The sequence below is a fragment of the Periplaneta americana genome, chromosome 2 (assembly GCF_040183065.1).
Source record: "Periplaneta americana isolate PAMFEO1 chromosome 2, P.americana_PAMFEO1_priV1, whole genome shotgun sequence".
Classification (NCBI taxonomy): domain Eukaryota; kingdom Metazoa; phylum Arthropoda; class Insecta; order Blattodea; family Blattidae; genus Periplaneta; species Periplaneta americana.
The window spans coordinates 192,954,065-192,967,329 of NC_091118.1; the positions used below are offsets into that span (position 1 = coordinate 192,954,065).

Sequence of the window (13,265 nt, forward strand, 5' to 3'; positions counted from 1 at the left end):
CACCTTTCTTTTATACAAAACTACAAACTTTCATGATAAATTGAGCTCATCAAGTTTTCGAGCTTTTCAACCGTATTTTGATTCTCTCCAAGGTTTCGGAATTACTGACTCCATCTTCAGGTAAGAGTGACTTGCTACCTGGATCCGTTACAGTCGTTTTTGACAGTCCACAGCTGTGTACTATACATAGGTTGGATAAAAAGTAATGGCTGTCACGTGACGATGGTCGTTCGAGAGTTGCCAGCTGTATGGACATGAACAAGGACTGTTAGATGAGTTAGTGCAGCCAGCGGCGACAGTACTCTGTCAATCTACTGCAGTGTGTAGAAAGTTGACTTTCATAGGGATAGTGCGAGAGCCCTAAGACCACGTTTACAAAACTAGAGCAACGTTCCCGGATCAAAATTGAAGTGACACGAGGTCGTAGTGCACAAGAATGTTTTCAGAGACTGCGTGAAGCATGTGGCGATGCAGCGTTGCCATATCGCACAGTGGCACGATGGGTTAAAGCGTTCCGGGAAGGCAGGGATGTGAAAGTGATGTTCATTGTGGCATATGACATTGATAGGGTAATACTGCACCACGTTGTACCTCCAAGGCAGACGGTAAACGCGGACTACTACTGCAGGTTCCTGCAACACCACCTTCGTCTAGCCCTCAGGAGAAAACGACGACACTTGGGGGTACAGAACCCCATCATTCTTCATGATAATGCAAGGAGTCACACCGCTGCTGCTGCTGTCAAGGACCTCTTGCGCCGCTGGCAATGGGAGATTCTGGAACATCCTCCGTACTCACCCGATATGAGTCCATGCGATTACGATCTCTTCGCCAAAGTGAAAGAACCACTGCGAGGGACCCGGTACAATACCAGAGATGAACGCGCTGATGGTGTACGACGCCTTCCAAACATTTGGCAAAAGGTGATAAATAAGGGGGGCGACCATATTTAAGATACGTAACTGTTGTACCCTTGTGAATAAATCCATGTCAGAAATATCGAACTGTTGCCATTATTTTTTATCCAACCCATGTATTTTGTCTCTTAATCCAAGCAGAGTGAATTGGAACTCATGCAAAGGCAATGAATTCTTAAGAGTCTGTAACAACTCTAGCATTTCTTCCTTCAGAAGATAAACGGAACGTCCAATCTAATAGATTCAAGACATATATAAAAGGACGTTGATTAAGCAAAATTACAGGCTAGCACTTCCTCACTACAACGAATTCCCTTAATCTATGGTCAGATGTCTCAGTAAGGCAACGCAGAATAGTAGATTTCAACACTACCTCGATAAAAATTGAATTTGAAAGTATCTTAAGCTGATTTACACGATCAAATGTCTCTTCCAATTCAATACTTCACAAGAAAAAACTTGTCAAAGATTACTGAATACTGAAAAAGATTTGTTAAAGGCTGTCTGATATTGCTAAAGAATTGATAAGTTTTAAAAAATGTATTAAATTTGAATCTATTCATAAAATATTCAAGCTAACTCAGCTAGATATTTTTGCATGCACAGTTAAAGTAGTGAACTAAGTCCTATAGTTAAGTCGGCTGCCAAAACTCCTTTATCAAGCGTTATCATATGTTATTTCAGTTGGTACTATTTCGAGCAGAGCGCTTTTTTTAAGTATAGGGGAGGAAGGAAAGCTTCGAATTAAATATGGGCCGTTGCAGCCAGAAATACGACGAAAACGTGGAAATGAGGATAAAGTTAAACAAAAGATTTGACAGTATTATTATCCGAACTTTTAAAAATGGAAATCATACAATCTGTATTATAACGAGAAACAGGAATTGTTCTTTCTCCACCACTGCACACTTTATTCTTTTAATAGAAGAAACAAACTTATCACTCAAGCATATCGCCAAAAAAGTTATGCAAGGAAAGTAGCTTTAGAAGCTTCATCTAGTGAAGAGGTGTATGTAATGACTGACACAAGCTTAAGGGAGAAGAAAAGAGGGCTGCGGTTGCGATTGCCAGGAATATTACATGCCCTTCCCTTATATTTTACTACAACAAGTTTTTAAATCACATAATCTTTAGATGACAGTGTGAAATGAAGCATTTTAACTATTGATGAAAGAGTCGTAAATTTTATTTGATGATTATATTTATATAATTTCTCAATCCAAATGGTAACGTCGTATCTTAAAATAGCATGCTATTGAAATCTGACATACAGTATTTCGTTTGAACAGTGAAAAATCATAAGTTTCATCCTTATGTTTAAAGGTAGGGGAGAGTTGGGTAGTATCGGACATCGGGTAATATCGGACAGTGAGTTTCTTTCATCTACCACCAGATGATAGTACCTGAATGACATGGTTACGTTTCTGTTATTGCGCATACAGAAACGTAACCATGTTTATTTTTATTTTTATTTTATTGGGTTATTTTACGACGCTGTATCAACATTTAGGTTATTTAGCGTCTGAATGAGATGAAGGTGATAATGCCGGTCCAGCACCTAAAGTTACCCAACATTTGCTCGTATTGGGTTGAGGGAAAACCCCGGAAAAAACCTCAACCAGGTAACTTGCCCCGACCGGGATTCGAACCCGGGCCACCTGGTTTCGCGGCCAGACGTGCTGACCGTTACTCCACATGAGTTGACCGTAACCATGTTATCCAGGTACTACCATCTGGTGATAGATGAAAAAACGCACTGTCCGATATTACCCGATGTTCGATACTACCCAACTCTCCCCTATAGGCTGCTTTTACTAAAATGCAGCAAAACCTTACATACTTAACAATATGTCGCTAAAAACACAATTATCAAACAATATGTCGCTAAAAACACAATTATCAATGTTAATGCAATTTTTTTATGTCAACATTTACATCCATGTAACGTGGATCTCACAATTTTGTATCCGATGCCACAATTACATTCATTACAGATATACCTTTTGTAGACGCTCTTATAATAGCTAATGTAAATTAGTAGCAAAGTAATTTGGTGCAGATAGATTTGTATTTTCGACCAATGTGCGAGTGTGGAGCTTTTCGTCACTGTTTGTCTCAGAACTTTTCGTCACACAAGAACAATACGTCACAATACCAAATTTGTCACAAGAACAGGCATATCCTAGCCATTTATAGTAATTTCTAGTTTGAACAATAGTTCTTGGTTCAGGAAGTATAGTGTGTCAAGCCTGCCGCAGAGTTACTTGAACAAATTCCTTTTTAGGAAGTTTAATGGCTGGCTGCTTCACTAGAGATCCTTGAGAGATGCTGTCGAATAATGTGTGATGTGATGACTGATGAGACTCTGCCGATGTGCTAGCTGCAGACCTCATTAATAATTATAAACACTCTGCCAACTGCAATTTATTGTTAAATTTTATTATTAATAATAATATACGTCTTTTGGTGTCAGATAAAAATAAGGATAATATTATTATCTACATATGAGGTCGAATCTGATTACAATTAGTTGTTTCTTATTTAAGATAGATTAAATAATCAAGATTTTTAATGCAATCCAAATGTTATAGCAATTTAATTAATATCCTATAAAGCTCATTCTTGTATTCTTCCACAAACAGCAAGATGATCCGAATGATCTGATGGTCCTTCAACTATGTTTTTTTTTTTTAATCATGTGAAGTAACTAGCGGTACCACGCGATATTATTTCGTGTACTTGATGTTTCGTGAAGATGTACTCTTTTATAAATAAGTTTGTAAAACCATTTGAAGAGTTCACGGGAAAAACGATGAATGTCACATTTCTGTTAAGGATTAGATAATGATCTAATTGAGTCTATAACTGCAAGATGTAGTGCTGTTTCTATAGAAAATAAAGGAAAGGATTACTGTATTCGTGGTGATAATTCTCCTTTTTACCATTTTTCATAAGAACAACATTAAATTTCGCAGTGATCCATTGAATTAGATAATGACATCAATCTTAACAAAACTGTGACATTCATCGTTTTTCCCGCGAACTCTTCATATTTATTTTTTATTAATCTGATTTCGTCTTCAATAATTTAGGTAACTCAGCAAAAGTAAACATTTATGAGATGATAATAATAAAAACAATGAAAATGTTCTGAGATGCTAGAAAAATAAAAACCATGGAGATGTTCTGAGATATTAGAGAACTGATAATCATGGAAACGTTGTGAATGTGTATCATTTGGCATGTAATCCGGTGACAAGTGTATTATGTAATATTATCTTGTGACGAATACGTTATATATGACGAATCTAGCGTGACGAGTAATTCGTGACAAATGATCCGAACCTTATGTGCATCGCCTTGACTGATATTACAGATGTTTTATGTACTACAATACATTTTTTTAGATCGCAGAGCTGTATGAAATAGTTCAAAATGATATAGAACAAATGAGAAGCACTACGCCCGCAAAAATAGCAGCATTTAAGAGGCCTACAAAGAAACCACTATCATAAATGACATACAATTTCTTAATTAGACATCTGTATGTTATAGCCTACTTGAATAGTCTAAACCAGTGATATCTTTAGAGTCAGAGGGAGAACATACGGGTAAAAAAACTCAAAGGAGAAGACGAATATGCCAATCTGTCTAGAAAATGTGTCCAGATCCATAGTTCCGAAACGTTGGAGAGATTTAAATTTCTATACACGGTTGCGCAACCCATAATGTTCATAGCGTCTTCCTCTCACATTGGACTACTTAAAAATTGAAGAGTCCACTGCAAGAAAGATGGATGTCACTTTCTTGTCGAAAATGGACCAAGACTGTCAATGCATAGCTTAAGACATACAGAATGTACATACAGAGTTATATGGCATTAACACTGATAGTCACTGTCCAGTAATGATCGGAAAATCACAGTTAAGCTTTGAGCGCTAAGCATTTCAAACTTTCAATTGCTTCTCCTGAAAAATGTATTCCAAATGACATCCATCATTCTTGCAGTGGACTCTTCAATTGATATAATCTTCACACCACTGTTACTGCTGAAAATTTCTTTTGGTGGCTGTGTCCAATAAACAAACTCAAGCAGTAAATAACATTATTCCCTTGTTCTAACAATTATTGTATCTCCAGTGTGGTCTAAATAAAATGCAACATGCATTTCTTGTACCACCATGCATGTTCCACGTCTGGTTTATATCAAACAAAAACACTACCGGTACTTAAGAAGCACGTAACGCAACTTCATCACACGATGCTGGTATTTCCACTTCAGAACATAATGCTCCTCACTGACGATGCTCAAACTGCTTACTTATCTCCTGTACAGTATCGTGTTCGAGTCTGTTTCAATTAATGTTAACTCTTGTCAACAAGTCTTAGTATAATTTATACAAGGATACCAACAGAATTTAACTTACTAATATTATAAACAATCGTCCTGGCCCTGCATAAAATTATATACAGATGAAATGAACTGATTCAGAAACACAAAACAAATCTTTTAAATATGGATTACAGAAGAAAGCTACAAGACAGGGCAGAATTCGAAGAACTGCAATGACAATAAATAAAAATAATTCACATAGAACGGGAATTACATAAAGTTTATGTCAGAACAGTACAACTGGGGTCGGATTTTCATGACCAGTTATCTTCTTCTTGTATTAGAGACATTCTTTGTGTATTTGTATGTTGTATTAATGACTTACAAGTTATAAACATATCTCTTCTGCAGCTTATTTTTATGTCATGTTTATCATTTTAGAATTTTAGGTCAATATTACGTCATATTCTACATTTAATCAACATATAAGTTAATTTCTCATTTATTTATGCTATATGATCGCGTGAATATTTTCTACAGTGCTTAAACACTCCTTAGAAAAAGTGATAGAGGATTTTTAAATCCCATTGATTGCGCTGACTGCGCTTGTTTTGTTATTATTTTATTTTCATATCATATCTAATTTCAATGAGACATTATTTCGAATAAATTTTATTCAGCTTCCTCCAAGTGAAGGCTGCCTAGAAGACAAAGCTTACCAAAAAATTTTTGTTATAATAGAAAAAAAAGAAAAGAATGGAGAAGAAAAAGAATAAGAAATAGCACAATTAGAAATAATTGGAAAAGACTAAACAAAACACCATTAATTCCAGAAGAAACATAAAATTTCCTAGTATCTATTAGCTATTGGGTGATCAAAGTCGTCTATTTAGCACTAGTTGCAAGACCCAACTTAAGTGAGCAGATCGCCATAGCAAAGAGATCAATCTATATAACTGTAGAGATGCTTTCTTAGGATTTTTATAGATCCTTTCACTGCAGACATAGATACTTCAGTGACAAGAGTTTGTCCCAGACCAAACTGCTTACAAAAATGCGCGAATCTTTTTGTGATGGTTCCCCTAGCCCCAATCAGTAATCCAATAACTTCTATCGACGTTAGATGATATTTTTCCTTATAATATGGTATAGTGGGGTCGTATATGTCGCATTTTTCCTGATGTACCTCAGCACACGCTACTAATAATATTGTATATTATTTTTTGATTTGACACAATGTTATGATTTTACAGATTAAGTAGTGCATGAACTAGTTAACTACTGTTACTTGCTATAACACATAAAATGAGACATTTTTCTCCGTTTGTGTCTTACATTTCGAAATAAACGTTACTAAGGTAACCGAAATGAAATACTCAAATTATGATGTCACTGTTTCCTGTTACATATAAAATGTGTTAATTTTTCTCGTTTGTACCTTCAATAAAGATATGATCACGTCAAAATGCGCAATGGTGACAACCACAATAATTCCTCCTCCCCCCTCGTCCATGCACTATGTGCTGTAGCGTATTTTTTATGTGCCTATTAAAAATAATTTGATGAAAATGACTTATGCAAGGTTAAAAAAATGCAAGAATAACACAAAGAAAAAGAATATCGTTCGATGCATTACAAATGCTGTGAGTTTAGCAATGCCACGCAAAGGATTCAGAATTTTCTAATAAACATCTATTTATCATGCAAAAATAATCCATTTCTACAAAATGGTTTCAATAAGGGAGAATTCGCAACGATTTAATTAAGTTCATTACAAATGCGTCCTTTCAACTCTTCTTTTATAACACGAGGAAACACTGACCCTCCTTTTAATTTATTATAATTTATTTCTAAAGTATGGAGGGTGAAACATTTGCATTATTAAATTCTCAATAACGAATCAATATACTACCAATATAAAAAAGATACAAAACGAACAACAAACTCATATATTCCTATCCCATGTTTAAAATTCATGACCATATTAATGTGATAAATACGATATGATTCGATGCATAAAATTAAATTTAAAAAAAATCTACCATTAACTAGTTTTACCCACGCGATACATAACCTCTAAATTCTGTATCACTGAAAAAATCCATAGTCAATTGTGGCAGATAAGGTAAAAGAGTTTTTTTTTTTCCCTGGATGTCCCCGCTTCCGGAATATACAGGATGATTCAGGACGTATATAGTGAATATTTTAGGGAATCGTAGTATGGTAAAAAAGTTTATATAAACATGTTTCTAGATTTCAACAGAGCTGTTTAAATGTTACGCATAACAAGTCTTCTTCTTTTATGTTATTAATATGCACTGCTATTACCTTACTGAAATAACACGTTCAACTCGCATATATCATAAATTGAAGATTACGTACAAAGAAATACAGTAGTACATGTCGCTCTTCTGAGATCATCTGTGGACAGCGCTGTTCATAATAGATGTAGAGAAACAGCTGTTTGTAGTTTCTTTGGCTGCAAGGATGGGAATGTTCTTCCAGCATGACGGAGCCCCTGTACAATTTAGCCGTCCGGTGACACATAATCTAAATCTCACAATTCCCGGATAATGAATCGGCAGCGATGGTCACATGCATTGGTCACCACGATCCCCAGACCTTAAGTCTGGTCTACTTCAGAAGAGCAACACTTACTGCTAATCAACAGAGCGGAAAAGTGCATTGAACTATATTGATACAATGTAAATAAGCAATAAATGTAATCATTAAGTAATGTCTTTACCTCTTGCCTTTGTAAAGCTTGTTATGAGTAACATTCAAACAGCTGTATCTGTACATCCATTGGAAATTGGACACATGTTGATATGAAAAATTCTCTCCGACACCGGGACTCGGAACCCGGGTTTTCAGCTCTACGTGCTGACGCTTTATCAATAAGCCACACCGGATTCCAGTTTCGATGCCGGATCGAATCCCCTCAGTTTAAGTTCTACCTCTCAATGTGACACAGTACATGAGGGTAGACCACCAAAGGGAAAACTGAGAGGTAGAACCGGTATGGCTTAGTGGATAAAGCAACAGCACGTAGAGCTGAAAACCCGGGTTCGAGTCCCGTTGCCGGAGAGAATTTCTCTCTGTCCTATCCATCCTTCATCATATGATAACGCAGAATCCCTGCACGGAAATTCGGTACATCATAATAATATGAACTTTTTTTACTCAGAATAGTCCACACTACCCCCCCCTAAAATATTTACTATTCCTCCTGAACCACTCTGCATACGATGACATTAATGTCATCATTTTCATCTTCATTTCTATCACCGTCAGATGACGGTCGGAAATGGTTCAAGAGATAATGTGGGGTTGCCTGCCTAGAACCACAGTCTACTATATACAGTCACGAAGCTTGAGTTTTGAGGGTGCTAGAAACAATAGACTGTGACGGTACTATTTTGCATTGCCTGTAATGAGGCGATATTAGCGATCCTAGTGGTGAGCAACTATCTAATGTTCGCATATTTACTACGTAATGAGCTTCGCGACTGTATATACTAGATTGTGCTAGAACCCTGGATACATAGCGAACTTCAGTGCAGTCGGCCAGTATGTGTGAGAAAGCATCTAGCTCGGGGTTAGCATATTAGGTCAGCGTATGTAGACATTGACGTAAAAGCAGCCGACTCATCCCATATTGGGAGAAGAAAAGTCAAATTAAGAAAGATTCATTTTAATAATATTTTTCAAATTTTATCTTTGCCTTCTTCGCAATTAATTCCCACGGATTTCTTCTTTTATGTTATTAATATGCACTGCTATTACCTTACTGAAATAACACGTTCAACTCGCATATATCATAAATTGAAGAGTGTGATCCCAAAACACGTTAAGTCCATTTTTATGAAAGAACTGGGCTAGTTTTTTTATCCATTGGCCTACGGACTGAGCGTGTTTTTAAGTGACATGCACAATAACACAAACTTTTAGACAAGGATTGGCGTTGTTTTTTGAAGAAAAAGCTTAAAATATGACAGAGGGCTAAAAAAAAAACATAAGAATGTATAAATCATAAAAATGGCCAAATGGACTGGACGACTTTTGTGATGACACTCTTCAATTCAACCGGTAACCGTTCGCTTTGCTTTTGATTAAGATGTTCTGAATTTATTATCTTCTAAATTAGAAAACAGTTCAATAAAAGTGTAAACATCTCATATATTTGTCGGAAGGAGAGGAGTTTTAAAGAATACAACAAAAATGAAAACGGTCTGAATATGCTATAGCAAAAGCAACATCCCACCAAACCAGACAGACAGCATAAAAAAGACTCACAGATTTTTTTTTTATTTTAATTCAACGAACAAAGCATTTAAAAACCTTGCAAAGCATATGTCTTAAGAAAACCACAACTTTATAGTTTTCTCTCTTTTTATACGTACATACTCCACTTGACATTTTATGTGCATCTATTCTTCACGCGATCTGGACTCAACAGTGGCGTATTCGTGATAGTTTTCTCCCTCTGAAACTACACGATTCTAAACTTCCTACAGCTGGAAATATTTATATAGTGATTTCTGTTTTTTTTTTTTTTTTACGGCCGTGGGCAGTCATATCGTACCATATGCCTTTGGCCATGCAGTATTAACTGATTACTATTAAATTCAATTACACCATACCGCTACAGTGTGTCCAATATGAATGTATCCTACTATAAAATTATACGATATACCGAACACAAACATAACGATAGTCCAGAAAACAGAAAAAATATCAGAACATATTTCAATTATTAATTCTGGGGATTAATGAAAATGAATATATATTTTACTGTAAGCTTTAAAAGGGTATTTTGAAATAGATTGAAACACAAAATAATATACGAAATAACGTCAACAAGATGTGAATTACAGTCATAGTCCCTTTGAATGATACCTGAAAATAGCTATTATTCCTTTGCGTGTTTGTTTTTCAAAATAATGTGTTTAATCTGCAACTACAATCAGTGTATTGTTATTAGTATCTCTTTGTTGTTACCTATTGCTTTATAAAAGAATGAGTTTAATTTGTAATCTTAAGTCAAATTTTCTACTATTCCTTTACTGTACTGTTTACATTTGTTTTTAAATCTTTTGTATTCCCCTACCATTATATACTGCCCTTCAAGAATTTCGGTATTCGTTAGTTGTAAGTCATTACTTGTGTTATATTTTAATTATTGTAATTGTTCCTGAATCATGTATGTAACTTGTAACCGTAAATCATTGCTTGTAATATCTCTTTATTACTCTTAACGTCCACACCTGTGGAGTAACGGTTAGCACGTCTGGCCGCGAAACCAGGTGGCCCGGGTTCGATTCCCGGTCGGGACAAGTTACCTGGTTGAGGTTTTCTCCGGGGTTTTCCCTCAACCCAATAGGAGCAAATGCTGGGTAACTTTCGGTGCTGGACCCCGGACTCATTTCACCGGCATTATCACCTTAATTTCATTCAGACGCTAAATAACCTAGATGTTGATAAAGCGTCGTAAAATAACCCAATAAAATGAAATAAAAAAAATTACTCTTAACTGTTTCAATGTTCATGAATTAAGTATTAATTTGAAAGTGAAAGTGAAACTTTGTTTTATTAATCTACTATTGATTATTTTTAAGATCGTGATTTACTCTGAAACGGTTAGACATTCTTGTATACCTTTTATATTGATTATTCCTCAAACATCTCATTAATCTTTAACAGGATCCATTCTTTCACTAATGTCCATGCTTCTATATAATTCATGTAAACTGTAACTGTGACCACTATTTTATGTTATCACTTTACTATTGTTTATTGTTCATAAAATATGTATTTTGAGGCCAACTATAACCCTAATATACCTCAGGGCGAAATAGGGTTTATTAAATTGGATAATAAAAAAAGGGTATTTTTTTTTGGAGGAGAGCTTTATACAACATACTGAACATGAAATTTATTGCAAGATGGATTTATTAATAGTACAATATTTCACAAATTTGCAATAAGTTATAAACCTGCGGTGTAAGAAGGGAACGTTTTATTTGCGTTTCTATGGATCAGTAAGAGGAATGAGCTAACCCAGAACCAAGTAGAGGAAATAGCTTTTGTTGAAATTTTTTGTAACCTTCAATATTGTTATTCATACATAGTATATTTATTTGAAAATATCTAATAATATTATATATTACTAGCTTAAATTACCCGGCGTTGCCCAGGTTTTAAATTTTGGTCTATTTCTAAATAAACTGTTTGTTAGACTTATCGGAGACCTCGGCAAGGGAACTATATAAAACCAAAACGAACCATATTTACTTATGTTTTCACCTCCCTAGTGACGAATATTAAAGAAAGTGCCACTAATATCCAAAGAAACTGACTAATCGAAATAATTCCATCTCACCTATGAATAGAGTTTTAACAACATTAAGACCTTATGCTACAAGGATATTTAAGATATTTAACATTGTGATCGATGATAACATTTATCGTACCACGGCATTATGCATTATTAAGCCTTTCTGCCCACAATACATTTAATTTCCTTCAAGGCCAAACTACAATCTGTAACGGATGGATTCTATCAAATACATGGATTTCACTGTGTTTTGCAGTACCGGTAATGGAGACTATACTCATCAGAATTCACTCTCCTGGAGAAGGCAATGTAGAACACTACCACAACAGAAAATCATATTTTTCTATAAACGGCCAAGTCATTAGTGACCATAGCTTATTAATAAGAGACGGGTTAACAGTAACAGTAAAATAGGCTATATATTATTATTGCAATATTATAATATTGTAATATTATCACAAATATTACTATAACTTATAATAATTGCTTAAAATCGAATGGCTATAATAGCAATACGTGGGATAAAAACATCATCTTCTTTCGTTTTTCCAGTTAATATTGCCACTTATATTACGTTTCGCATGAGTTTTTGACACAAATTCTTGTTAGTGCATAATTTTGGTGAGTCAATATTTCGCAATAGTAGGTCTACTATGGCTATTCAATATTAAATAAATTATGCGGTAGCAATCTTTGTAGTTTGAAAGAATTCTAGAATTCAATTGGATAAAACAGTCTGCTCACTATCTACAAACCTGCATCGAGAAATGCATAATACGGTCCTGGACTGAGTAAAGATACTTATTGCATGAATTATTTAGTTTTAGCCTTCGTGATGTGTAACAACACTGTAATTTAATTTCGTGTTAAAATTTCCAAGGCCTCGTGAAAGTCTATGTTGAATACAACAGACAATAATAAAGAACAACTGACTGTAGAAGATTTTACATTTTAATATAATACATGAATACTTGATCTATTTATTTTTATTTTTTACATATTTAATTAATTTAACTTCCATTTGCACAATTTTAATGTAGCCTATGCTCTTCTCCTGGTTATGAAGGTTAAATGTGCAAACTTTGGCACATATTGGTCGAAGCATGTAGATTTATATAGAGAACATACATACATACCCACATTCAATTTTATATATTAAGATATCGTAAGAGCTTTTAAAATGTCGCATAATAATAATAATAACAATAATAATAATAATAATAATTACGAATAAGTTATTTCCTTTTTACACACTTTAATTCATAGACATTTTGCCAATTTCGGTTTCGCAAGTATTTGCGTCATTTCCTGAATCTGTCCTGATCACGCTCACCCTATTCGTTGTATTAACAAGCTATTTTAAATGGCTTACCACCACGAAACTGCGCACATATGAAATTCAATAAAAAGTTTACAATAGAACGATAAAATTAAAATTATTTTACAGTATAAAATAATAAAGCGTAAATACAGGGGTTCGAATTGAGACCCTCACGCACAGAAGTATACTACAATGTACAAGTCTAAGTCTAAAGGAATCAGAATTGAATGAGTTATGAATTGAATATTATTAAATGAAAATTTAGTATTATATTCTTGCTGTTGCTTACCGAGTCATTTAATTAAAACAAATGAAAGGAGTACGTCAAGAGGAAACGCGACGACATAAAATAGTAAA

General features: G+C 34.7%; 1 protein-coding gene across 7 annotated transcripts in view; it reads right to left on the reverse strand.

Moving 5' to 3' along the window:
* Prosap (prosap) overlaps positions 1-13,265 on the reverse strand; it is a 427,686-nt gene that overhangs the window by 74,814 nt on the left and 339,607 nt on the right. The window lies entirely within an intron of this gene.